The 26935-nt window shown below is 46.5% G+C and overlaps 4 non-coding genes across 4 annotated transcripts; 2 read left to right on the forward strand and 2 right to left on the reverse strand.

Annotated features, from left to right (window-relative positions):
• Positions 1–5854: 5854 nt before the first annotated feature.
• On the reverse strand, positions 5855–5928 carry TRNAN-GUU (transfer RNA asparagine (anticodon GUU)). The gene has a single exon. It is a non-coding gene; the product is annotated as a tRNA-Asn (tRNA).
• A 5328-nt stretch (positions 5929–11256) lies between these two features.
• TRNAS-AGA (transfer RNA serine (anticodon AGA)) lies at positions 11257–11338 on the reverse strand. The gene has a single exon. It is a non-coding gene; the product is annotated as a tRNA-Ser (tRNA).
• Positions 11339–19449: 8111 nt separating this feature from the next.
• TRNAS-AGA (transfer RNA serine (anticodon AGA)) lies at positions 19450–19531 on the forward strand. Its single transcript has one exon. It is a non-coding gene; the product is annotated as a tRNA-Ser (tRNA).
• An 881-nt stretch (positions 19532–20412) lies between these two features.
• Positions 20413–20484, forward strand: TRNAG-UCC (transfer RNA glycine (anticodon UCC)). Its single transcript has one exon. It is a non-coding gene; the product is annotated as a tRNA-Gly (tRNA).
• The last annotated feature ends 6451 nt before the right edge of the window (positions 20485–26935 follow it).

Raw genomic sequence — 26935 nt, forward strand, 5'->3', positions numbered from 1 at the left:
AGGGGTGCATGGGAATAGACCAGAAAAAAATGTATTTCAGTTTATGTTCCGCTGATGTCATCCGGTGGTGATGAGACGTCGGCTCCAATCCAGAATTTATTCATTCTGATAAGAGTCAGACAATCAGCATTTTCAGTTGACAGGCGGAAATAGCACAATACAGCAATGCCAGTCACATCAACCAAATCTGGCTGTATGCTGCTAACTAGCAAATGGAGCAGTATGAATGGAATATTATATTACTGCTTACCAAAAGTATCAGGATTCAGAGCAAAAAGAATATTATCAGCCTGATATCTAGGGCTATGGATAGGAGATCCAGCAGCAGAAAGACCGTGCAGCGGCCTCTATTCTGTACTATACGAGGTCTCCACAAACTCTGCCTAACTACTGCTATCAGCGGGATTAATATCCATCAGAATTAGTCCTTACAGGGACTGTTAGTGTAGATGAAATAAATAATAGTGGGGGGATCCCAGCCTAAATGCAGGTAAAAATCTCTCCCTGACGCAGCAGCAGCAGCAGCTCTCCCTACACTGTCTGATCCGGAGTGACTGTGACGAGCATGGCGGCGCCAGGTCTGATATACACCTGATGACGCTGTGCGGCCAGCCAATCACTGTAATGCCACAACCAACATGGCTGTCGCATTACAGTGACTGACAGACAATCCCTGCATGTTTATTGGCTCTGTAATGAGCGCCAAACATGCAGGGAGGGGACCTGAGCTCCCGACGAGCAACCCCAGAAACACTCGGTGAGCGCCGAGCATCTCGAGAAGTGAGATGTTCAGGCGAGTAATGAGTAGTGACGAGCACGCTCGCTCATCACTATGGGTCACTCATCGGAGGTCTCTTCTGTTCTGGCGCCTGGGGGATCTACAAATGATACAAGTCACATGGAGACCTTTCAAGCAAAATCTGCCCTCCAATATGGCGCTCCTTCCCATCTGTGCCCGGCCGTGTCCTCGGACAGTAGTGTCTGATCACATGTGGGGTATTACTGCATTCAGGAGTGATTGCAAACCAAATTATGGGGTCTATATTTTCCTATTACACCAAAAATTTGGGGATAGCCAAGATTTATGTGGAGAAATCTTTGGTGAATCTCCAGTGGGTTCATGTTCCTCACCACATCTATAGATGAATTTTTCAGGGGTCAAGTTTCAAAATGAAGTCACTTGTGGGGTTTTCTGCAGTTTTGGTCCTTAGGGGCTCTGCAAATGCAAAATGACGTCCACAATTTATTACAGTCAAAATTGTGCTTCAAAAGTCTAATAGCGCTCCTTCCCGTCCTGCCGTCTGGCCAAACAGTAGCTTCTGACCAAATGTGGGGTCCTGCTGTTCTCAGGAGATTGCTCAATACATTGCGGGGTCCACTGTTTCCTGTTATCTCTGTGAAAATGAAAAATTTGATGATAAAGTAAAATTTTAGTGAAAAAAATAAAATGTCATTTTTTCCTTTTGTTTTCCTATGAAGCAGCTGAAGGGTTCATACAATTCCTGAATGTGCTCTGAAAACTTTAAGGGTTGTAGCTGTGTAAACGGGGTCTTGTTTGGGCACAATATGACATATAGACCCCTTAAAACTACTTCAAGACTCAAGTTGTCACAAAAAAAAAACAGGTTTGGTAAATTTTGTACATTTCATTGAAAAAATAAAAGCTTTTAAGCCTTCTAACATCATAAGAAGATAAAAAGCGGATTAGAAAATGATGTGGAAGTAAAGTTGACATTTGGTGACAGAAGAGACTCAAGGTTTTCTCTCGAGCTCTATTTTTCGGAGGAGGATTTATTATACACAACTCAAAAAACTAAAGGGAACAGTGAAATCCCCCCTCCTAGATCTGATGAATGAAATCTCCTCATTGAATACTTTGTTCTGTAGAAAGCTGAATGTGCTGACAACAAAATCACACAACAATCATCAATGGAAATCACATTTATTAACCAATGGAGGCCGGGATCTGGAGTCACCCCCAAAATTAAAGTGGAAAAACACACTACAGGCTGATCCAACTGTGATGTAATGTCCTTAAAACGAGTCAAAATGAGGCTGAGTTTTGCGTGTGGCCTCCACGTGCCTGTATAACCTCCCTACAACGCCTGGGCATGCTCCTGATGAGTCTCAGTATTGTGTGTGGCCTCCACGTACCTGTATGACCTCCCTACAATGCCTGGGCATGCTCCTGATGAGTCTCAGTATTGTGTGTGGCCTCCACGTGCCTGTATGACCTCCCTACAACGCCTGGGCATGCTCCTGATGAGGCTGAGTATTGTGTGTGGCCTCCACGTGCCTGTATGACCTCCCTACAATGCCTGGGCATGCTCCTGATGAGTCTCAGTATTGTGTGTGGCCTCCACGTGCCTGTATGACCTCCCTTCAACGCCTGGGCATGCTCCTGATGAGGCTGAGTATTGTGTGTGGCCTCCACGTGCCTGTGTGATCTCTCTACAATGCCTGGGCATGCTCCCGATGAGGCTGAGTATTGTGTGTGGCCTCCACGTGCCTGTATGACCTCCCTACAATGCCTGGGCATGCTCCTGATGAGGCTGAGTATTGTGTGTGGCCTCCACGTGCCTGTATGACCTCCCTACAATGCCTGGGCATGCTCCTGATGAGTCTCAGTATTGTGTGTGGCCTCCACGTGCCTGTATGACCTCCCTACAACGCCTGGGCATGCTCCTGATGAGGTTGCGGATGGTCTCCTGTGGGATCTCCTCCCAGACCTGGACTAAAGCATCCGCCAACTCCTGAACAGTCTGTGGTGCAACGTGACGTTGTTGGATGGAGTGAGACATGATGTCCCAGATGTGCTCAATCGGATTCAGGTCTTGGGAACGGGCGGGCCAGTCCATAGCTTCAATGCCTTCATCTTGCAGGAACTGCTGACACACCCCAGCCACATGAGGTCTGGCATTGTCCTGCATTAGGAGGAACCCAGTGCCAACCGCACCAGCATATGGTCTCACAAGGGGTCTGAGGATCTCATCTCGGTACTTAATGGCAGTCAGGCTACCTCTGGCCCCCAAAGAAATGCCACCCCACACCATTACTGACCCACTGCCAAACCGGTCATGCTGAAGGATGTTGCAGGCAGCAGATCGCTCTCCACGGCGTCTTCAGACTCTGTCACGTCTGTCACATGTGCTCAGTGTGAACCTGCTTTCATCTGTGAAGAGCACAGGGCGCCAATGGCGACTTTGCCGATCCTGGTGTTCTGTGGCAAATGCCAAGCGTCCTGCATGGTGTTGGGCTGTGAGCACAACCCCCATCTGTGGAAGTCGGACCCTCATACCACCCTTATGGAGTCGGTTTCTAACCGTTTGTGCTGACACATGCACATTTGTGGCCTGCTGGAAGTCATTTTGCAGGGCTCTGGCAGTGCTCCTCCTGTTCCTCCTTGCACAAAGATGGAGGTAGTGGTCCTGTGGCTGGGTTTTTGCCCTCCTATGCCCCCCCCCATGTCTCCTGGTGTACTTGCCTGTCTCCTGGTAGAGCCTCCAGCCTCTGGACACTACGCTGACAGACACAGCAAACCTTCTTGCCAAAACTCGCATTGATGTGCCATCCTGGATGAGCTGCACTACCTGAGCAACTTCTGTGGGTTGTAGAGTCCGTCTCATGCTACCACGAGTGTGAAAGCACAACCAACATTCAAAAGTGACCAAAACATCAGCCAGAAAGCATTGGTACTGAGATGTGGTCTGTGGTCCCCACCTGCAGAACCATTCCTTTGTTGAGGGTGTCTTGATAATTACCAATAATTTCCAACTATTGTCTATTCCATTTGCACAACAGCATGTGAAATTGATTGTCAATCAGTGTTGCTTCCTAAGTGGACAGTTTGATTTCACAGAAGTTTGAGTTACTTGGAGTTACATTCTGTTGTTTAAGTGTTCCCTTTATTTTTTTGAGCAGTGTAGTTAATGCTGAAAAAAAAAAAAAATGCTCTGCATTAGCCGGGAATCAAACCCAGGTTAACTGCTTAGAAGGCAGCTATGCTCACCACTATACCACCAACACTTGAAGAGGAGGATGGCGTTTTTTTCTGGCTTCCATCGCTCTGCCTGGGGGAAGTACATGAAAGCTCACAGGATATTTCCCATACAGCTCACATACAGCTCAGGTACTTTTTTTATGGAGATTCTACAATCTTTCTTTCTCCCCTATCACCTCTGGACTTGCTGCTTAGCTTCTTTCCATCATTCTAACGCCAATGTCTCACTGTTGCGTCTCTGCCATATGGTCTAGCAGTTAGGATTCCTGGTTTTCATCCAAGCAACCTGGTTTTGACTCCCGGTATGGGAAGATGTTTTTCCTTTTTTTGGCTGTTACCCTATTATTGTCACAGTCAGAATCTTATTGACCAGTAATTAATGTACATGTATAATATATTATAGAAATGTCCAGTATTATGTGACCCATAAACCTGGAGACGCAGTGAGGTGATGATGGCAGGAGAGCTGCAGTACACAAGCCTTCGATAGCTCAGCTGGTAGAGCGCAGAGGACTGTAGTGCGGCACAGACATCCTTAGCTCGCGGGTTCGATTCTGGTTCGTAGGACATTTTATTACTTATTGTTAGTAGAGTATAATTATCTCCAGAATTAAGCAGCCACATTACTGGTGGGGTCACATTGGCCAAAATATTAATTTTCCTTAACAATCCCTCCTCGCCGTCCGTCCTCCTGAAGTAGGGTTTCTATTAGGGTCATTACGGTTCTTCACTTACAGCGGATTATCCGGACAGAAGTTTCCTCCCTCTCTTCCTCCTCATTTTTGCCTTTTTCAGAAGATGATGTTTTTAGCTCTTTGGCCTCGATTCATGATTGTGTTTTTCGGCTGTACCTCAGTCATTACTTACTTTGAGCCTTTTTTAAGTCTATTTCCTCTGTGTTCACCTGTTTTTTCTTCTGGTCCCCATTGTGGGCGAGGTTTGGAGTTTCTACATCAGGGGTGGGGAATCTTTTCTCTTCCAGGGGCCATGTGGATCATTGTACCATCCTTCAGGGGGGCGTATAAATTACCCGCTAATTAAGTCCGTCGTGACGCGGCGCTGGTGTCAGGACGTAATATTTCATTGCACGCGCCTCAACGTTCGGCAGTGAAGACTGCGTACACATGCTCACCGAGCGAGGAGACATTAACCGTCACAATACAGCTGCCGGCCCCAAGTACTGGGGTCCCCGGATATCTACCCGGGGGCAGATAAAAGGCCATCGAGGGCTGTCAATGTCCCGCGGGCCTGAGGTTCCCCACCCCTGTTCCAGATGTTTTCGACTCATCCAATTGTCACTTTTTAAAAAGTCAACACATTTTTGTTAGAAGATGTTCTCCAGTCTCCCCATGGAGTGAATTTATGGACGTCTATAGTTTTTCTGCAAGTTTGGGGACATTTTAGCCGAACATGTCACTTTTCGCTCTAAAAAGACTCCTAAAAGGTGGAAGAGAAAAATGCTAAATGATTTTGCAACAAAATGTAAGAACCGCCTGCGACACTGAAGAAACTGGCGCATAAGATACGAATGAATGGTGCAAGCCGAAAAAGAAAAGTGACTTTCTGTGAATGATTTACCAGGAGACAAGTGAAGCCGCGTCGCTTGGTCGCTTGGTGGAGGCAAAGGACTATAAATCTGTTAATGTCTCCACGTGCAGGTTTGTATCCTGCTGACTACATGAGAAGTTCTTCTGATGGACACTAATTACAGATCTGTGCCTTATAGGGGCTGTCTTGCTGGGTTCATGTTACTTGTATTCCAAAAATGCGAATTATATAGAATCCGTGAATTTTGAAAATAATTAATTGACAACATAAAGCAATTTGGGTAGCTGTCCAAGCAAAAGACACCAACGTCCCTGGGTGGGCTTGAACCACCAACCTTTCGGTTAACAGCCGAACGCGCTAACCAATTGCGCCACAGAGACGTCTGTGCTCAGCAGCTCTGCCTGAACAGCAAATAACCAACATTTCGGCTCAGTGCACATTGCTCATTAGCGGCTGATGGTGACTATTGAGCTCCTGGGTCGGAGGACGACACCACAGAATCCTGGGAATTTCCTCTACATTCAGACATTCTCATTCTTATTCCAGTGACTTATGATCGCTCAGACGATGTCCTGGGAGGTTTCTACGTTTAGGTATCGGTGTCTCCTCTCTTCGGTTTTATAACACTGGATGATGTCGGGTTTTCATATGGACGGTCTTGGGTTCGATTCCTGGAAACGGAAATTAAGTTTCAATTGTTCCCTGAGAAATTCTATAGTTGTATTATGTGAATAAATATTGTTATTAACTAGAAAACAATATAACGGTATTGAATACATTTCATCACTGTCGTATTGTCTTTGAGCTTATAAAACTCCATCACAACTTTTATGTGATCTTCTTTTATGGGCTTGATGTGTTTTTTGTTCCTTGTATTTTATTTTATATATGAAGGTCTATGGGAAAACAGTTTGAAGACAATCTCCTACAGCGCGTCTCGGACCCCGGGGGCCATTACAATATGTTTTTCTATGAAATGCTGCAGCGTTTTAGAGTTAAACATGCCTGGCTGAGATCATACAGCCGGTGGCCACGAACGTGGCATTATGTATCAGATGTCAGGTTCACTTTACATGGGACAGGTTTCATCCCAAACACATAAAATCTCATTGAGCCATCAGATAAACTGAGAAATGTTCAGACCCCAGAGTCAGACTGAAGAACAATGTTCCCACCAGAGGATTTGATTCTGAGGGTCCTCCTTTCTCCCGCACTCAAGTGCCCCATAGCAGCTGCAAGATTTGCACTATGAACTCTCCTGAAGGAGAAGCCAGGGACCACCGGAGGATTCTCCGGTTCTCTGGTGGGCCAGTCCAGCCCTGCCAGACCCTATATATCACTTTTGAATCATGGCTACCATCCAACAACAATTAAAAACCAGATTTCAAAAGCCACCAGAATATCAAGGAATCATCTCCTACATTACAAAACTAAAGAAAGACATTGGATCCCTCTAGTAGTCATCTATCTGGATGATAGGTGACTACAATTGCAAATCGCCAAATGATTAAAGGAAAAAGATTACCAGTGGCTAAAGATTTCTGTAGCCCTGATCATAGCATCATGGACATGAAATTGCTGGTATTGAAAGAAAAATACACATAGTTACATAGATACATAGTTTATAAGGCCGAAAAAAGACAAGCGTCCATCCAGTTCAGCCTATTTCTTGTGCACTGCAGCTATTCCGCAGCGTTGATCCAGGGGAAGGCAAAATAAACCATGCGGTATAGGCCAACTTACATCATTGAGAAAAAATTCACTTCCCGACACCAATCTGGCAGTCAGATTAAATCCCTGGATTAATTAACTGTCACTAAGCATAAGATGTAATTTTATTGTTCTCAAGAAAGGCGTACAGGCCTCTCTTGAACTGATTAAGTGAGTTGGACATCACCACTTCCTCTCCCAGAGAGTTCCAGAGTCTCACGGCTCTGACCGTAAAGAATCCCCTTCTATGCTGGTGCAGGAACCTCCTTTCCTCCAGACGCATAGTGTGCCCCCTCGTCTTTGTTACCATCCTTGGTATAAACAGGTCATGGGAGAGATCTCTGTAGTGCCCCCTGATCTATTTATACATGTTTATGAGGTCTCCCCTAAGCCTTCTCTTTTCCAATGTAAATAGGCCTAATTTTGACAACCTCTCTGGGTATTATAGTCCCTCCATTCCCTTTATTACCTTAGTCGCCCTCCTTTGTACCCTCTCTAGCTCCAATATGTCTTTCCTGAGCCCCGGAGCCCAGAACTGTGCACAATATTCTAAGTGCGGCCTTACCAGCGCTTTATACAGAGGAAGAACAATGTTCTCATCATATGCCCCTATTCCTCTTCTGATGCATGCCATGACTCTATTTGCCTTCGCAGCTGCTGCCTGACACTGGGCACTCCAATTTAATTTGCTGTTAGCCAAGACGCCCAGGTCCTTCTCCATGTCAGATTTCCCCAACAGTTTCCCATTTAATATGTATGGGTGACTGCTGTTTTTCTTTCCCATGTGCATGACCTTACATTTATCGGCATTGAACTCCATTTGCCATTTTTTGGCCCAACTCCCCAATTTATCTAAATCCTCCTGTAGCTGTGCCCTATCCTCATCTGTATTAACTACTTTACAAAGTTTAGTATCATCTGCAAATATTGCTATTTTACTATGCAACCCTTCCACTAGATCATTAATAAATATATTAAATAATATAGGGCCCAAGACAGACCCTTGAGGCCCCCCGCTAGTAACCCTGACACCCCCTGAGCTTACTCCATTGATAACCACCCTCTGCTTTCTATCACTCAGCCAGCTATTTACCCACTTGCACACATTATCCCCCAGACCAAGCATTCTCATTTTATATTCCAACCTTTTGTGTGGCACGGTATCAAACGCTTTGGAGAAGTCCAGGTATACAACATCCACTGACTCTCCCCGGTCCAGCTGTGAGCTCACCTCCTCGTAGAAGGCCATCAGGAGCGATCCCTCATGAATCCATGTTGATATGGAGTTAGACAGTTATTATCATTAAGATATTCTACAATAGCATCTCTAAGAAATCCTTCAAACAATTTACCCACAACAGACGTTAAGCTGACTGGTCTATAGTTCCCAGGGTCACTTTTAGACCCCTTTTTGAATATTGGTACCATATTTGCTTGGCGCCAGTCTAGTGGGACAGTCCCTGTCCATAAAGAGTGCTTGAATATAAGATACAGCGGCCTGTCTATCACATTACTTAATTCTTTTAGTACCCGGGGGTGTATGCCATCTGGGCCTGGTGACTTGTCTATTTTGATATTATTTAGGCGTATCTGAACTTCCTCCTGGGTTAGGTGGGTGATATTTAGCGGAGGGTTTACTTTATCACTCTGCATTTCCTCCGATAAATTGTTTTCTTTTGTGAAAACAGTGGAGAAGAAGCTATTGAGTAGGTTTGCTTTACCCTCATCGCCCTCTATGATTTTACCCAGGTTATTTTTCAATGGGCCAACTCCATCAGTTTTAATCCTTTTACTGTTTATATAGTTAAAGAACAGTTTGGGATTGGTTTTACTTTCCTTCGCAATTAGTCTCTCTGTCTCCTCTTTTGCTATTCTTATTTGTTTCTTACAGATTTTGTTTTTTTCCCTATAAGATATTAGCGCTTCCTCGCTGCCTTCTTGTTTAAGTTTACCGAAAGCCCTTTTTTTGTTTTTCATTGCCCTCTTGACTTCCTTATTTAGCCACATTGGCTTCCTCCTATTCCTAGCCCTTTTATTCCCATAAGATATGTACCTTCTACAGTGACTATGTAGGATTGTTTTGAAAATTTCCCATTTTCTATCCGTGCTCCTATTACTAAAGATACTATCCCAGTCTATAAGGTGAAGGGCATCTCTTAGCTGATCAAACTTTGCCCTCCTGAAGTTCAGTATTTTTGTGACTCCCTTGCTGGGCACCCTACTGAAGCACATGTGGAATTGTATAATGTTGTGGTCACTATTTCCCAGGTGCCCCCCGACCTGCACCTCAGTTATTCTGTCTGGCCTGTTAGTTAATCTCAGAGACAGAAGAGTCTGGGAGCACAAACTTATGATGACCGGTGACACAGAATAGGAAAGCAGATATTGGATGGATTTATGTCTTTTTACATGAATTAAGAAATGTGCACCTCTGACCTTGTGGGGTCATCACAAACCTGGACCAGAGCTCAATCATTATTTACTGCCACATCTGCTTCTCCCCTTCTCAGATTGATCGATCTGCTTCACGACACTTGTCTTATTACTGCATTATTCTGTATTATGTTGAGTATAAATATGTGACCCTTCAAATTTTGTATTATACTGAGCCTGATGAAGAGACCGGGTGGAGTCTCCAGAGCTGATGTTTATCACCATCTTTTCAGTTCAACATTAGAAGGTATCAGCCACTGAGGACTCTCAATTCAAAATATTTTTTTATCTACTGGTGAACTCAGTACAAAGATATCTCTATCCTGTGACAGAATTTCTCCCACAATTTTGTAGACTTGAAAGTAATAAGTAGTGCGGTGCTCGGCTCTATCGGCTCCTTAATGATTAGTAATGGCCGTACAATCTCGGTGCCATCACCTCTCGGAGCAGTTACTCTTCTGTTGTAGATTTATGTACAGTAGGACCTCGTAGTTCTCCAGTGATGGTCGCCTCATACTGTAATACAGTTTAAACAGGGGGATTACTTGATCAGGACTAAAAAATGAAAAGAATAACTCAATTATAACTGTTCCTCCATTTGAAGAAAAGGTGGAGGATGCAAGTATCGATCCCATTTCCTCTCACGTTCTTAGGATCTTGCTTTTCACTGCAACTTTTACCTCTCGTGTCACCCAATGGCAGGCTATACTTTCTGTTTTGATGTGTTCTTTAGGTGTGATGGCCACGATTGGTCGTGGTATCGAAGGCCTTAAACTGGCTACAGGAGTTAGGTAAGTATCCCGCTCTTCGTCTCGCACCTCTCCTCCTCTTTGTTTCCTTAGATGCCACAACCAATAGCGACCATAACACCAAAACAGTTAGAGGGGGTGGCTCCCACTGTCAACCCATCAACACCCCCATTGAATGTTATTGCAGGTCACCAACAGATGGTGTCGGCCTCCTAACTATCCAAATATGACACCAATCACTAATGTGAATCATGAACATGGAACAGCCATTGTGGGACCGGCATCTTCATACACAGACAACACCGGGCATCCTAGAACTGGACAGCATGGCAAAGAAAATAACTAAGACCCTGCCATAAAGTCTCCAGACCCGTCTCCTGATGGCGGACGTTACATCAGTACATTACAGTAATCACCGATGAGGGAGGTTTCTACAGTCAGAGATCGTCCGGATCCATGGAAGCTCCGGATTCTCCTTATGACGATCTAGTTGGTAATAAGTTTTTATGTAATGTATCCAAGATAGATCCTCTCCATAAAGAAGAAAATGATCCTGTTAGTGGCCCTAAAGGCCCGTGCCTTGTAAATTTCTGTCTCTTTAGATGATTTACAGGATATCCACCTATAGGTGGCACTAACGAGGTGGATTACTTCTATAATCATATAGAAAATGATTTCTACAACTGATCCGTCAGTCATATAGAAATGACAGGAGTAGTCCGTCCACCTACGACAGCCTCGTATATACAACGGCCTCCCATTTTAGATTAAATTTGTATTTTTAAAAAAAAAAAAAAAAAAAAACAAGATCTTCCACATAGTCAGCAGGATTTGAACCTGCGCAGGGAGACCCCAATGGATTTCTAGTCCATCGCCTTAACCACTCGGCCACGACTACAGATGCATTCACTGGCTCACTATCTACACACACAGCTTTGTCTATTCTGAGGAGAAGACATTAGTGTCACCACCCAACTCCACAATGTGCTCCGAGGAGGAGACATCTATCCTACACGTGAGGTCCTACCGGCTGCCCATGACTGAGTAGTAGGATCACACTACTATGAATGAATACAGCAGGTAGGACAAAGTGTATATGTAGCGCCCCGAGGGTTCGGCCGCTACAGGGGCATTGCACCTCAGACCGGAGGTGTGATATTCCACTCCCGGGTAAGGATGGAGTATGGACCAGGGCTCAGTTAGCTGCATACAGCACACACACCCCATTTCCGAGGGACAGCTCAACGGTGCTCCCACCAGACATAAGTGCAGGCACGACCGACCATGTCCCTGCTGGAGTGGGGAGGGAGGGGTGGAACACCCAGTGCTGTAAGGGCAGATAGGGGGCGGTTCCTGAGTGTAGGAAGGAGCCCATTGGTTGCTGGTCACCTGGGCTCATGGCTAGAGGGAGGTATAAAAGGTGGGCACCATCTTAGATCTAGGTTCTGTGGAGAGGAGAAGACAGGGAGCAGCAGCTCAGGCTGAGTGCTGCTCCAGAGGCAGGCCTAGGGAAGAGGCCGGGGCCTGAGAGGAGAAGGAGAAGTGGGCCTGGAGAAGAGGCCGAGGAGGAGGTGAAGGGGAGCTGAGATTCTGGCTCATCTCAGCTCCAAGAGAAAGGAACAGAAACAGAAAGGAACTGCAAAGAAGGAGAGACAGAGAAACAGAAGGGCTCAGGAACAAGAAGGTGGAAGGGACCCTAAGAACCCACGAGAATCCAGGGTGCAGGGTCAGGCAGATTAAGGGTACCGGATCCCAAGTTGGTGGAGGAGAAACAACCCTCAGCCAAAGACCGGTCGTCGTGATCATATATTGGTGCGACACCTCATCAAACCTGCTAGGAAGGCACCATATAGGACAGCGGAGGACGGGGCCCACGTTTAACCGCACAGGTCCGCGGCAGCTGGACAAAAGTGGGTCACTGGTGAGGCAGGCCAGAGAAAGGATAAAAGGGGGTCCTGTGCCATGCTCCTGAACTGCCTGGGAGTTGACCGAGCCCCTCACCTGGTGGACGCAGCACGGCTCGGGCGGTCACTGCTGGCCGAAGTGACCTGGAACAAACGAACTGTGAGTAAAGACCCTGGACTGTAACTTGTTGTCTGTGTGCTCCTTCGCGCCTCCAGCACTATCAGCACCGGGACCCGCACTACCATCACTCCCAACATCCACTACACTGCCCTGGGGCTGCACTCTTCCCGTAGGGAGTCACATCACCTCAGCTGCACCCATCATCAGCCCCAGCGCACTGCCTTGCAGCGGCGGTTCCTAATAACCGCAATCCACGGGTGGCGTAGTCGGACATTATTTGGAGCTCATAGCAGACTACCATTGGCCTGACCACCCTGAGCCGCGGGACCGGGCCGCCACTACTACTACCCCCATTGTTCCCCTATCGCCCGGATCCGCGTGCCCCAGGGCCCAGGGGGCGAGTCATATATAATGTTAGAAAATCATTATATTACCACCAATTTTAATGAAAAAGGATGTTAGTGCTTTACTAACAACGCTATGGGGGCAGTGTAGATAGTAGCTAGGACATGACCAGTTTCCTTTAAGGTGTTAAGGGAATCTGTCTCCACTTTGGAGTTATCAGACCTCTATTATGGCCATACAGGGAACAGAAACGTAAATCTATACATACCTGTATGGCCCATAGCAGAGGTCTGATTGCAGAGAAAAGTGCTTTATTCAATTCTGTCTTGTACAGGCTTAGTGTCCGGGGAACGCCAAGAAATCCCCGCCTATGTGCTTATTATTCCCCCAAATCCCCACCTATGTGCTTATTATTCCCCCAAATCCCCGCCTATGTGCTTATTATTCCCCTAAATCCCCGCCTATGTGCTTATTATTCCCCTAAATCCCTGCCTATGTGATTATTATTCCCCTAAATCCCCACCTATGTGCTTATTATTCCCCTAAATCCCTGCCTATGTGCTTATTATTCCCCCAAATCCCCACCTATGCGCTTATTATCCCCCCAAATCCCCGCCTATGTGCTTATTATTCCCCTAAATCCCCGCCTATGTGCTTATTATTCCCCCTAATACCCACCTATATGCTTATTAATCCCCCAAATCCCCACCTATGTGCTTAGTTATTATATTCCCCCCCTCCCCTGCAGGTCACAGGTTCCTGTGATGTGCACTGTGCTCCCTGACTTCCCGGGCATATGCAAAGCGCCGCTCACATAGAGCTCACATAGAGCGCGCTTTGCATAATTCCGGCCCTGTCTCTCTGTGTACTGCTCTGCAGGGTTCTATTGCGCAGGCGCTGGAAAGTGACAGCGACTCCCCGGGACCTGCGCAATAGAAACCTGCAGCACAGTGCACAGAGAGACGGGGCCGGGATGAAGCAAAGCGCACTCTATGTGAGCTCTATGTGAGTGGCGCTTTGCGCATGCCCGGGAGGTCAGGGAGCACATTGCAAATCACAGGGCCTGTCACAGATAATGATATGATAATTAAGCATATAGGCGGGGATTTGGGGGAATAATAAGCACATAGGCGGGGATTTGGGGGAATAATAAGCACATAGGCGGGGATTTCTTGGCGTCCCCCGGACGCCAAGCCTGTACAAAACAGAATTGAATAAAGTGCTTTTATCTGCAATCAGATCTCTGCTATGGGCCATACAGGTATGTATAGATTTACTTTTCTATATGGCCATAGTAGAAGTCTGATAACTCCAAAGTGGTGAAAGATTCCCTTTAAGTAAATGAATACATCACCAGAACCACAGTCAGAACATTAATACATTACCAGAACCAAGTTTTGAGTATTTGAAGCGGATTTGGAGAGTTTTGTCTAAAAAAAAAATCAGTGTTAAACTGGGTTTTTGGAGCAGAAACTTGCCAAATCCTCTGCAATTTAAAATCTCTAAGTTTGAAATATTTTTAAGTTTTAACACTGCCATGAAGTACATTATGGATTGCTACATGAATGCAGCACCAAAACCACAGTCATTACATGAATGAAGTGCCAAAACTACAGGCAGTACATAAATGCAGCACCAGAAGCACCGACAGTACTATAATGTTGTACCAGAACCACTAGCAGTTCATAAATGCAGCTCCAGTACCACGATCACTACATGAATGCAGCACCAGAACCACCATCAGTACATGAATGCGCAGCACCAGAGCCACCATCAGTACATGAATTTAGCACCAGAACCACCAGCAGTACATGAATGCAGTGCCAGAACCACTGTCAGAATATGGATGCAGCACCAGAATAGCAGGCAGTAAATAAATGCAGCACCAGAATCACCGGCATTACATAACTGCAGTGCCAGAACTACCCTCAGTATATTAGTGCAGCGCCAGAACCACCATCAGTATATGTATAAAGTATCAGGCTTAATACAGAAATTAATTGTAATGTCAGGTCAGCTCCATATGTAATTGTATCACATGAACCTACTATTCTCATTATGTCCTCAACAATGTTAATGAGATACTGGGAGTTATTGTTACCAGCAATCATCAGACTGCAGACCATGAAAGAATCACAGTATTGATGAGACGTAGTCAGTATCACAAAAACAAATATTTGCATCCAGGTGCCTTATAGGTGACATCTTCCCTGATTGGACTTGTTCCCATCACTTTCGTCTCCATGTAGCACAGATGTCATGATGAGACTCCACACCCAGAGCTCATCTCTGCAGACTTGTCTCTTCTCCATCTTCAGCAGCACATCCCGACATGGTGCCCTTAACAATAAAAGTATCATTATGCTGCCATATAAATAAAGATGTCTCCTATGCTGTGCCCCTGAATAAATAATTGCCCCTCACAGTGCTCCCTCTACAAAACATCCCCACAACACTGCCTCCATAATAGTCCCCCACACTGCCGCTCTCCATAATGTCCCCAACACACTGCCGCTCTCAATAATGTCCTCAGCATACTGCCCCTTTATATAATGTCCCTCATACTGCCCCTCTCCATAACGTCCCCCCACACTGCCCCTCACCATAATGCCCCCCCCCCTCAATAACACTCTATATAATGTACCCCCAAATTGCTCCTCTCCATAGTGTCCCCCTTTACACTGGCTCACTCCATAATGTCTCCCTTTCACACTGACCATCACCATCATTTATACCACCAGGTATAAATGAAGAGATGGCAACATTGAGAACCATAGACATTATGGAAAGGAGTTTGCTCCTCAATGAGCAGGTGCTCGCGGGGATAGATGTGGGGGAGGATGGTAGCACGGAGCTGCAGGACAGTGAGGCAGCTAGCTGGGTGACAGAAGTCAGAGTGTCAGGGAGGCTCGTCCTGTGATGGCACCCCAACAAGTTTACTAAGTTGGCAGATGATGGGTGTCAGTACAATGGTAGCATTATTGCTGCAAGATGTGTCCTCGAAAATCCGGCAGCATGTCTACTCCAGTATAGAATAGAACACATAAAGAAGTATATAAGTGCTGGGGACCATCGTATATTAGCATTTATGTTTATTAATGGCTTAGCATGCAAGAGGTAGCGAGATTGATTCCTTCAAAGCTTCTTTCGCTGATTTATTTTTTTAATCAAATAGTTATATTCTTTCTACTCCTAATCCCATAGTTACCCCAGCTACTCCTTATTACAGTACAAGACGACTATAACTGGAGAACTACAAGGTCTCAGTGTTCAGAGGTCTACAACAGCCGAGTAACGGCCCCGAGTGGTGACTGCTCCGACATTGTGCGTCTGTAAGGAGGAAGACCGGGGTGTAAGTACTTTCAGAACAAGGGATCCGGAACTGCCGGGCCTGTGCCTCTGGTTGCAGGGGGAAGACAGACTGCGAGCACAGGAGTCAGGTGACGGGAAAGCTGGGGGCGTGTCCAGGGGGAGAGCTGAGGAGTCAGGTGACTGGGGAGCTGGGGGCGTGTCTAGGAAGAGGGAGTAAAAGGAGTTTTGCACAGGAAAGCAGGGAGTTGACAGTTGGGGTCAAGCACGACTAGAGGGAGAAAAGACGCAGGGTCCGTGGAGCCGAGCAAGTGAGGTGCAGTGTTATGGACTAGGGGCTCAGCGGGTCAAACCGGAGACCGCCCGCTACCACCAGAAGACAAAGCAATGTTTAGACAGGGAAGCCAGAAGAAAACAACACTGGCATCAGCCGGCAACAGCTTTGTGGGGAACAAGAGTCTGCTAAGTGTAAAACTGCCTATTACAACCATGTCGACTCTGCTACATCTAGCCAAACTGGGGATTGCTGGTTATAGACTGCTACCTGCTACTCCCCTTGTTGTCCCCATAATTGCCCTGTTACACCCTGCATGGAGATTGACCCTGCTACAATAAATCCCCCTTGTTTATTAACCCTGTACTGGCTGCTCTGTGTTTCTGTGTGACTGCATCTAAAGTACCTGTGTTACACTTGGCGTAGTCGGCAGGATCATATCCAAATGTCCTGTGCCCACCGGACTAGTGGAGAGGACCCCTGAGGCCTGTGAAACGGCACCTGCATGGCGCATTGCAATGGCGACCACGCTGTGGTCCAAGATGGCGCCGAACACTGACAAGAAGATGGCGGTCAGTGGCGCGAAATCCTGGGGAGGCAGAGAAAGCGCGCAAAGAAGTGGCCCGCCCTCCGATAGCAAGTGTGTGCTGAGGGGACAACCTGAGAGAAGGAGGCAGTCCCCAGAATTTTATCTGCAGGCCGGCAGATGGAGGGAAAAGAGGAAGAACGCCCGCCCCAAGCAGCACGATGGGGGTAGGAGGATCCTCGTGTGGAGAAGTGCAGGTGGCCTGTCGCCATTTGAAAGTTGGAGAGTGAATCTGAGTGGAAGACCGATGTTGCCGAGCCCTCCTGATACTTCCAGTGAGGCCCGTTGAGAGCTGAAGAGAAGTTTTCTTTGCTGAAAAAAGGTGTTGCCCCGCAAGCTGAGGGCGTTGAAGCCGGTCAAACTGGACCGAAGTGAAGCTGCGATGGCAGTTGTTGTTTTCTCCCTGATACCAGTTGGAGCCTCGACATCGGAGGCCTATTTTGGACTTGGACTTTGATGACCTCAGCAATTGCCTCTGGGGTCCGGATCGGTGCTGCCTTGCAGGAGCAGGCACACGTGTGTGTAACCCCTTTAAATGCTTTAGTACCGTTGTAGAAGGAATCGTGTCCCTGTTGCCACAGGGAATGTAATGGACTGTGCCCGGATGCAGTTGGGCATGCAAAGGACACTTTGCAGCAATTTTTGCATTTCTTAAAGGGACATTTTTGTCCCTTAAAGGGGAAGTGATTTTTCGCGGGGTCTTTCTTCTGTTTTGTTGCCTCGTCAAGTGAGGCTGGATTGTGCATGTTTTGGACTTCTATGCTTCATAGCAGTGGACTTGTTGCGATTCCGCCGGAGCAGAGTGTATGTGTGTGGGCTACCCCTTTAAGATGTGCACGTTGGGACTGTGTTTATGCTGTGTTTCTTTACAGGGTCCCTGCATGTCCGAGGACGGCCATGTTTAAGAAGGGGGGGAGTGTAAGGGGGATGGACGCCACCACCCTTTTAAGAAGGACTTTTCCCTGTTATTATTCCCACGTGCAGCAGTAGTTGTCCCCGTGTAAGTGTAATGTCTAATGTAATGTTGATGCTTTTATGTGTTCTCCCTGTATTGTACAGTGCAGTAGTTGCCTAGTTACAGCAGCATGGCAGAGCTGGCCGGGGGAGGAGCGCAGCAGGGAGGAGCAGAGGCAGTGAGCTTAGAGACAGGAGACAGGAAGTTAAGGAGCAGTGTCCAGGCGGCCATGCCCAGGACAAGGTGTCAAAAAAGAGCTCCAGAGAAAGGGAGCTTGTATGAAGATGGGGGTGTCCCCGCAAAGAAGGAGTCGAGGCAGTGGGGGCCGTAAGCCCACGAGAGAGGACCTGCTCGTGACAGGTCGGGACAGAGGACAGGTCGAAGCAGTGGGGCCGTGAGCCCATGAGTAAGGACCAGTGATGGTGTAAATGCACTCAGAGAAGAGGCCAGTACACGAGACATCAAGGGTCCATGTGAGTACCAGAGAGTCCGGCAGCTAGAGACCTGAGCCAGGGCCGAGGACAGAGACTAGGCACTAAGCAGAGTCCGGCAGCCATAGACCCAGGCCAGGGTTAGAAGGTGCGCTGATCCGAGGACAGAGACTCGGCACTAAGAAGAGTCCGGCAGCCATAGACCCAGGCCAGGGTTAGAAGGTGCGCGGATCCGAGGACAGAGACTAGGCACTAAGCAGAGTCCGGCAGCCATAGACCCATGCCAGGGTTAGAAGGTGCGCAGATCCGAGGACAGAGACTAGGCACTAAGCAGAATCCAGCAGCCATAGACCCAGGCCAGGGTTGGAAGGTGCGCGGGAGAGAGAGAGAGAGACTGCCGACAGCCCTCAGCAGGAGCTGAGGACCGAACAGAGGCTGCGGAAAAGGGATGTACATGTATATATCTATATCCGAGTAGCACAGCGAGAGAGGACAGGGACTGTGGAAAAGGGATAGGAGCCTTATCTGAGTAGCACAGCTTCCCTCGGACAAGCGACAACCAGCACAGAGGGTGTGCTGAAGGTGAGAGTCTGCCTGCTGTGATAAACTGAGTCGGAAGGTAGAAAAACGGCTTATTGTCCCTGCATAAGACCTGGGCCTGAGAATATCTGCTGCACCTGCCTGTACACTGCAATCTGTCAGTAAAGTTGGTTTTATTTAAAAGCACTGACTCTATCTATTTATTCATGTGCGAGGTGCCGAGGTGCTCGCTGAAGGTTGCTCAGTAGACTCGCCCACGGCTACCACCCCGTGCCACCTCGTTCAACGTCCATTACACATATATCACAAAAGAAAGCAACAAACATAAAGAAACAATGGCCGATCCCCAGGAGGACACTAGTCCCAGATGTCACCAGAGGAAAGTATCACATGGCTGCCGGCAGGACCTCACGTGTAGGATCGATGTCTCCTCCTCGGAGCACATTGTGGAGTTGGGTGGTGACACTAATGTCTCCTCCTCAGAATGGAGAACGCTGTGTGTGTAGATAGTGAGACGGTGACTCCACATCTGGTGTATGCAGCTGTAGTCGTGGCCGAGTGGTTAAGGCGATGGACTAGAAATCCATTGGGGTCTCCCCGCGCAGGTTCAAATCCTGCTGACTATGTGGAAGATCTTGTTTTTGAAAAAGAAAAATACTAATTTAATCTAAAAATGGGAGGCCGTTGTATATAGGAGGCTGTCGTAGGTGGACGGACTACTCCTGTCATTTCTGTATGACTGAGGGATCAGTTGTAGAAATCATTTTCCGTGTGAATATCCGATCATAGAAGTAATCCACCTCGCTAGTGCCACCTATAGGAAAAAGGCTAAAAGTAAGTAATGACTGAGGTACAGCCGAAAAACACAATCATGAATCGAGGCCAAAGAGCTAAAAACATCATCTTCCGAAAAAGGCAAAAATGAGGAGGAAGAGAGGGAGGAAACTTCTGTCCAGATAATGCGCTGTAAGTGAAGAACCGTAATGACCCTAATAGAAGCCCTACTTCAGGAGAGCGGACGGCGAGGAGAGATTGTTAAGTGAAATTAATATTTTGGCCAATGTGACCCCATCAGTAATGTGGCTGCTTAATTCTGGAGATAATTATACCCTACTAACAATAAGTAATAAAATGTCCTTCGAACCAGTGACTTAAGGATGTCTGTGCCCCACTACAATCCTCCGCTCTACCAGCTGAGCTATCGAAGGCTTGTGTACTGCAGCTCTCCTGCCGTCATCACCTCACTGCGTCTCCAGGTGTATGGGTCACATAATACTGGACATTTCTATAATATATTATACATGTACATTAATTACTGGACAATAAGATTCTGACTGTGACAAAAATAAGGTAACAACCAAAAAAAGGAAAAACATCTTCTTATGCCGGGAGTCAAAAAGTACCTGAGCTGTATGTGAGCTGTATGGGAAATATCCAGTGAGCTTTGATGTACTTCCCCCAGGCAGAGCGATGGAAGCCAGAAAAAAAACACCATCCTCCAGTCCAAGCGTTGGTGGTATAGTGGTGAGCATAGCTGCCTTCCAAACAGTTGACCCGGGTTCGATTCCCGGCCAACGCAGAACATTTTTTTTCTTTTAAGCTTTAACTATAATAAATTGTCCAAAAAATAGAGCTTGAAAGAAAACCCTGAGTCTCTTCTGTCAACCAAATGTACAAAATTTACAAAACCTGTTTTTTTTTGTGACAACTTGAGTCTTGAAGTAATTTTGAGGGTTCTGTATGGCATTTTGTGCCCAAACAAGACCCTGTTTACAAAGGTTTTCAAGGAGTATACCTCTTGACAAAGGCTCGTTTGCCGAAACGTGCGTCGGGGCTGGCGCACAGGTGGCAGTGACTGAAGGGTGGCTCTGTTAATGACAGGTTTACTATATCTCAAAGATGTGCATGATGTATAAGTATGTATTAATTATGTGTGGCGCCCCTGGGGGTTCGGTCGCCACAAGGGTACTGCATCTCTTTAATGAGGTATGGTATCTCTCTTTCGAGGTAAGGATGGTGCAGCTGTCAGGACCCCACCTCCGCATTCATCACTACATCTCTCCCACCTGAGGGGGCTTATTTGCACCAGGGTGCTGCCCCAGCCCGGATAGGAGGAGATGGGGGGGACCAAAAGATAGGGGGAACCTAGTAGTGGGTGAGGGTGGAGGACGCACTTTTAGGTTACACTTAAAAATTCATATTTAATAAACGGCCATCTTGGGCTTATGGTCTTTGATTGTGATCTTCATCACTGAACGTGGCTTTCTGTGTGAACCTGGAGCTGATTGAGGATACACGGTCCTCGTGCTCTGGCCTTGACGCGAGGAGCGGGCTAGAGTTAAGAGCTGTCTCTACCCAGTCAAGGTCCCTACCTAAGAAGACCTGGAGGGGAGCAGAGGAGGCAAGCTCCACAGGCAAAAGGATCCCAGGGGGATGCAGACGGAGCGGCATATGCCACCTGTCCTCACTATTCTGGCCTAGTCAGAGGGACTCCTGCTGCAAAAGGGGTACCGGCCCCCGTTACCTGACTTTGTCACTTCACGTCCTAGTCAGGAAAGCCTGGAAGGCTCAGTGGATCCCACCAGGTAACGGACGAAGTGGAGTCACCACCCGTACCCTTGTTCTGTGCATAGACCAGAGGGAGACCCGGCCTTACCACACGTAGTGCACCCAGACAGGAGAGGACTTAGTAATAAGTCTAGGAACACTCTGGTGTGTGGTCCTGACCAAAGCACCTGAACTACCCGGAGGTTGTCGGACCCCCGATCCTGGTGGCCGCAGAGCGCCGTGAGGAGCAGGGAGAAGCCTTGCAGCTGCATGCTCTACCGTGAGTAAAACCTGGAAGATTACCCCTATGGCCTCCGGTCCTTTATTCCCGCACCGCACGGCACTACACCAGAATTCACTACTACTCCCTCCATCCGCGTCTCTGCCCTGAGGCCCTGCTCCGCCTGTTGGGAGTAGCACCATCCAAAGCTGCCACTACATCCCGCCTCAGAGGACTGCCGCAGCGCTGGTGGCCATCACCAGGCACCACAGGTGGCGTAGTCTTTCACACCACTCGAATCACTGTCACCGTCCCTCCAAGCCCTTAACTTTTTATGTGACAACCCTGGGCATGGACCGGGCCTAGGTCACGACTACATCCACCTTGCTCAGTGGCCCGGTTCCGAGTACCCCAACTCTCAGGGTGGGCTAGCGAGCGGGGAAGGAGAGGCGTCCCTCAGTCCAACTGACTCGGACGTATTATTATCATCCATCTCTCTCCTCCACCCGGGCGTCACATATGTACCTACCATTGTTATGACACCTGGTGGTGTCACATTTTACCATACTATACAATCAGTTACCCTCAGGAGTCCTAATGATTTTTCACAGGACTATGGACAATTTGCTTCCACTATGTGCGCCATTCTAATACACTTTGTGGTTCCTATATATGTTTATCCTCTAAATTACGTAATTGTATTTGCATAATAAAATTCATATATTTTGATAAAATACTTTTGTTGGATCATCATTTTTTTGAGCCTGGTGCCTCCTCCTGATTACACATCCAGGAATTGTATGAACCCTTCAGCTACTTCATAGGAAAACAAAAGGAAAAAATGCCATTTTATTTTTTTTCACTAAAAGTTTACTTTAGCATTACATTTTTCATTTTCACAGAGATAACAGGAAACAGTGGACCCCGCAATGTATTGAGCAATCTCCTGAGAACAGCAGGACCCCACATTTGGTCAGAAGCTACTGTTTGGCCAGACGGCAGGACGGGAAGGAGCGCTATTAGACTTTGAAGCACAATTTTGACTGTAATAAATTGTGGACGTCATTTTGCATTTGCAGAGCCCCTAAGGACCAAAACAGCAGAAAACCCCCACAAGTGACTTCATTTTAAAACTTGACCAAGGAAAAATTCATCTATGGATGTTGTGAGGAACATGAACCCACAGGTGATTCACCAAAGATTTCTCCACATAAATCTCTCCTATCCCCCAATTTTTCATTTTCATTAGTGTAATAGAAAAATATAGACCCCATAATTTGGTTTGCAATCACTCCTGAATGCAGTAATACCCCACATGTGATCAGACGCTACTGTCCGAGGACACGGCCGGGCACAGATGGGAAGGAGCGCCATATTGGAGGGCAGATTTTGCCTGAAAGGTCTCCATGTGACTTGTATCATTTGTAGATCCCCCAGGTGCCAGAACAGAAGAGACCTCCGATGAGTGACCCATAGTGATGAGTGAGCGTGCTCGTCACTACTCATTACTCGCCTGAACATCTCATTGCTCAAGATGCTCGGCGCTCACCGAGTGTTTCTGGGGTTGCTTGGCGGGAGCTCTGGTCCCCTCCCTTCATGTTTGGCGCTCATTACAGAGCCAAAAAACATGCAGGGATTGTCTGTCAGTCACTGTAATGCGGCAGCCATGTTGGTTGTGGCATTACAGTGATTGGCTGGCCGCACAGCGTCATCAGGTGTATATCAGACCTGGCGCCGCCATGCTCGTCACAGTCACTCCGGATCAGACAGTGTAGGGAGAGCTGCTGCTGTGTCATGGAGAGATTTTTACCTGCATTTAGGCTGGGCTCCCACCACTATTATTTATTTCATCTACACTAACAGTCCCTGTAAGGACTAATTCTGATGGATATTAATCCCGCTGATAGCACTAGTTAGGCAGAGTTTGTGGAGACCTCGTATATTACAGAATAGAGGCCGCTGCACGTTCTTTCTGCTGCTGGATCTCCTATCCATAGCCCTAGATATCAGGCTGATAATATTCTTTTTGCTCTGGATCCTGATACTTTTGGTAAGCAGTAATATAATATTCCATTCATACTGCTCCATTTGCTAGTTAGCAGCATACAGCCAGATTTGGTTGATGTGACTGGCATTGCTGTATTGTGCTATTTCCGCCTGTCAGCTGAAAATGCTGATTGTCTGACTCTTATCAGAATGAATAAATTCTGGATTGGAGCCGACGTCTCATCACCACCGGATGACATCAGCGGAACATAAACTGAAATACATTTTTTTCTGGTCTATTCCCATGCACCCCTTCACACCCAGACATGGGTAGATGCTTCAGCATTTAGACTTTTGATGTCAACCTCCTCCTTCTCCTCCACCACCATCTCAACAGGGTGACCGTCATGCAACACCCCCATTAATTTTTTTAAGGGTGTTTATGATGCACGTCGGAACTATTATTAGTGGCCTATCTCTAACATTCTGTATAATATATATGTATACCCCCCAGGGGTCAATGTTTTTCAGCGCACGCAGTTAGTGTATGGGCATTACCAGTCTAGGAGACCCACTCCTTAATAATGGAAAAAATTTTTTACTGAGGCCCTCCACTACATCTCTTCAAAGGGGTATTGGAGTGCGTCATAATTTTTGGCAGCCCTTGCACTTACTGCATACGCATTAACAGTAATTTAGCAATAATTTACCAGATATATAGTTTCAATCCGGAAAAAAAACAGAAGCGACCAAGAAATTAGAACTAAAAAACACTTTTTTATTAGAAAACATTTTAAAACCAATAAACAAACAGGAAAAGGTCCTGTAAAAGGAATGTGAAGAGCTCCTGCCTTCAGCCCCAGGGCATTTTGATGATGCTGAGTCTAAAGAAATATATTTTAGAGCACGCTTAAAACTCTGGAGACTTGGAATTAATACTGTATGACTGCCTGGGGTGGAGTGTTCTGGAGAACTGGTGCAGCACAAGAGAAATCTTGTAGAGGATTTCAATCTTAGGTCATTAGTGGAGTGAAGAGAACGAGGAGAGATATGGCTGAGATGAGGAGGAGATGTACTTGGTGCAGAACTGTGGAGAGTCTCGTGGCCGAGAGAGATAAGTTTATATTGTACTCTGCAGTTAATGGACAACCAGTGCAATGTCTGGCACAGAGTGGAGGCATCGGTGTAGCGGCTGGATAGAAATATGACCTTTGCTGCTGCATCTGGTATAGATTGGAGAGGGGAGTGTTTAGTAAGAGAGAGACCAATTAGTCAGCAGCCTAGACAAAAATGAAAAGAAAACTATTAATGAAACAAGGAAACGTTCTTTCTTTATTTTGCTTCTCTCTGGGGAAAATGATGAAAATTGGTTCTATCCTGACAAATTATCCATGTGTAAATGAAGAGATCGGATCAATATCCATCATTTGTAAAATTGATCTTATCAGTCACAAATCTTTTGAGTATTTTGAAGTTAATGTATCTGAGCTGCAATACTGGATACAACCTGTGGTCGGCGGGGGGCGTCTTTGGTGCTTGTATACTTCCATCATGACTTTCATGTTGTGATGCTCTTGTTTTGCTTCTTATATAAATGTCTATGGTTAAAGGATTAAAACTAAATTACAAAACCAGACAAAGGCAAAAAAAGCTCTGGAATCTGTGATATTTATCTTGAGTTTTGTTCGTCCTTATTGAAAGCAGCAAAATAACAGGAAAAATGTCCAGAAAAACATCACAAGAAGAGCTGAGGTCAATACCCAACAAATCCTGGAATTTTTCCCAGACTTTTAGAGATTGAAAGTAATAAGAAGTGCGGTGCTCGCTCCTATTAATTGGTGATTAGCAATGGATGTACAACCTCGGTGCAGTCACCACTCGGTTACTCGGCTGTTGTAGACCTCTGGACAGTAAGACCTCGTAGTTCTCCAGTGATTGTCGCCTCGTACTGTGTCGTAGACTAAGTGAGTTTTTCTGAACTAAACAGAAAAAATATATAAAATAGTCCCTCAGTTTAAATAAAATTAAGTGGAGGATGCGGGCATCGATCCTGCTACCTCTCGCATGCTAAGCGAGCGTTATAACATTTGAGCTAATCCCCCTTTGCTGAGCTAGTCATTGCTTTTTCCTCTCTCGTCACTAGGCGGCCGGTCACTTTCCACCTGATGTTCTCTTTCTTGGTGGTTGATGGTGGAGCGTTATATAATCCTCTCTGCTGTAATAATGATTCCCACAGACAGCAGGGACGTTCACAGCAGGTTCTCACCGCATAGATGACGACTGTAAAATAATGTCTACTGATAGATCAGGACTCTCTGGTGATTCAGCGGCTCCTGATGATGTTGTAATACAATCATGCCTCTTGATCCTGTTGTATTCCAGCAGGGTTGCCACCAGGAATTTCGGGGCCCCATGCTGGCAAAACCTTCGGGCCCCTTTGAGACTCCGCCCATGCTCCACCCCAGCTGCGCCTCCACCCCTCGAACCTTTCACAGTCCCACCGCCCACTGTTGGAAAAACTCCATTCTGCACCACATCCTCACCAATCACACTTTATCAGTTCCCATCCAACACCAGATCACATACATAGCCAGCAGCTTTTGTTTTCGCCAAAAGATTTTTTAAGCCGCCACTGCGACAAGTTAGGGCCCTACTCTACTCTAATCTATTAAACATGTCTTAAAATATCCAGTACTCTTTTCAGGTATATTTTAATTTATTTTTCTTTAAGGGAATGTGTGACATACATTTTTTAAAATGACCAATAATATCACATACAAGGGACAAATACCATCACACCATGACCAGATCACATATTACCACCACATAGTGACTGAAAAATACCACATACAAGAGAAAAATACCATTACATCATGGCTGGACTACATAGTGACAGAATAATACCACAAACAAGGGACAAATACCGTTACATCATGACCATCCACTTAATACCACCACATAGTGACTGAATAATACCACATACAGTGGATAGATACTGCCACGCCATGACCATACCACATATTACCACCACATAGTGACTGAATAATACCACATACAAGAGACAAATACTGTTACATCATGGCCGAACTACATAGTGACAGAATAATACGACATGCAAGGGACAAATACCGTTACATCATGACCATCCACATAATACCACCACATAGTGACCGAATAATACCACATATAGGGGATAGATACTGCCACGTCATGACCAGACCACATATTACCACCACATAGTTGTTATGATCTGTTACAAGAACTAAGGAAAGATAGG

This window comes from Phyllobates terribilis, unplaced genomic scaffold (genome assembly GCF_046119375.1).
Source record: "Phyllobates terribilis strain yellow unplaced genomic scaffold, ASM4611937v1 Scaffold_3__8_contigs__length_932513732, whole genome shotgun sequence".
Taxonomy (NCBI): domain Eukaryota; kingdom Metazoa; phylum Chordata; class Amphibia; order Anura; family Dendrobatidae; genus Phyllobates; species Phyllobates terribilis.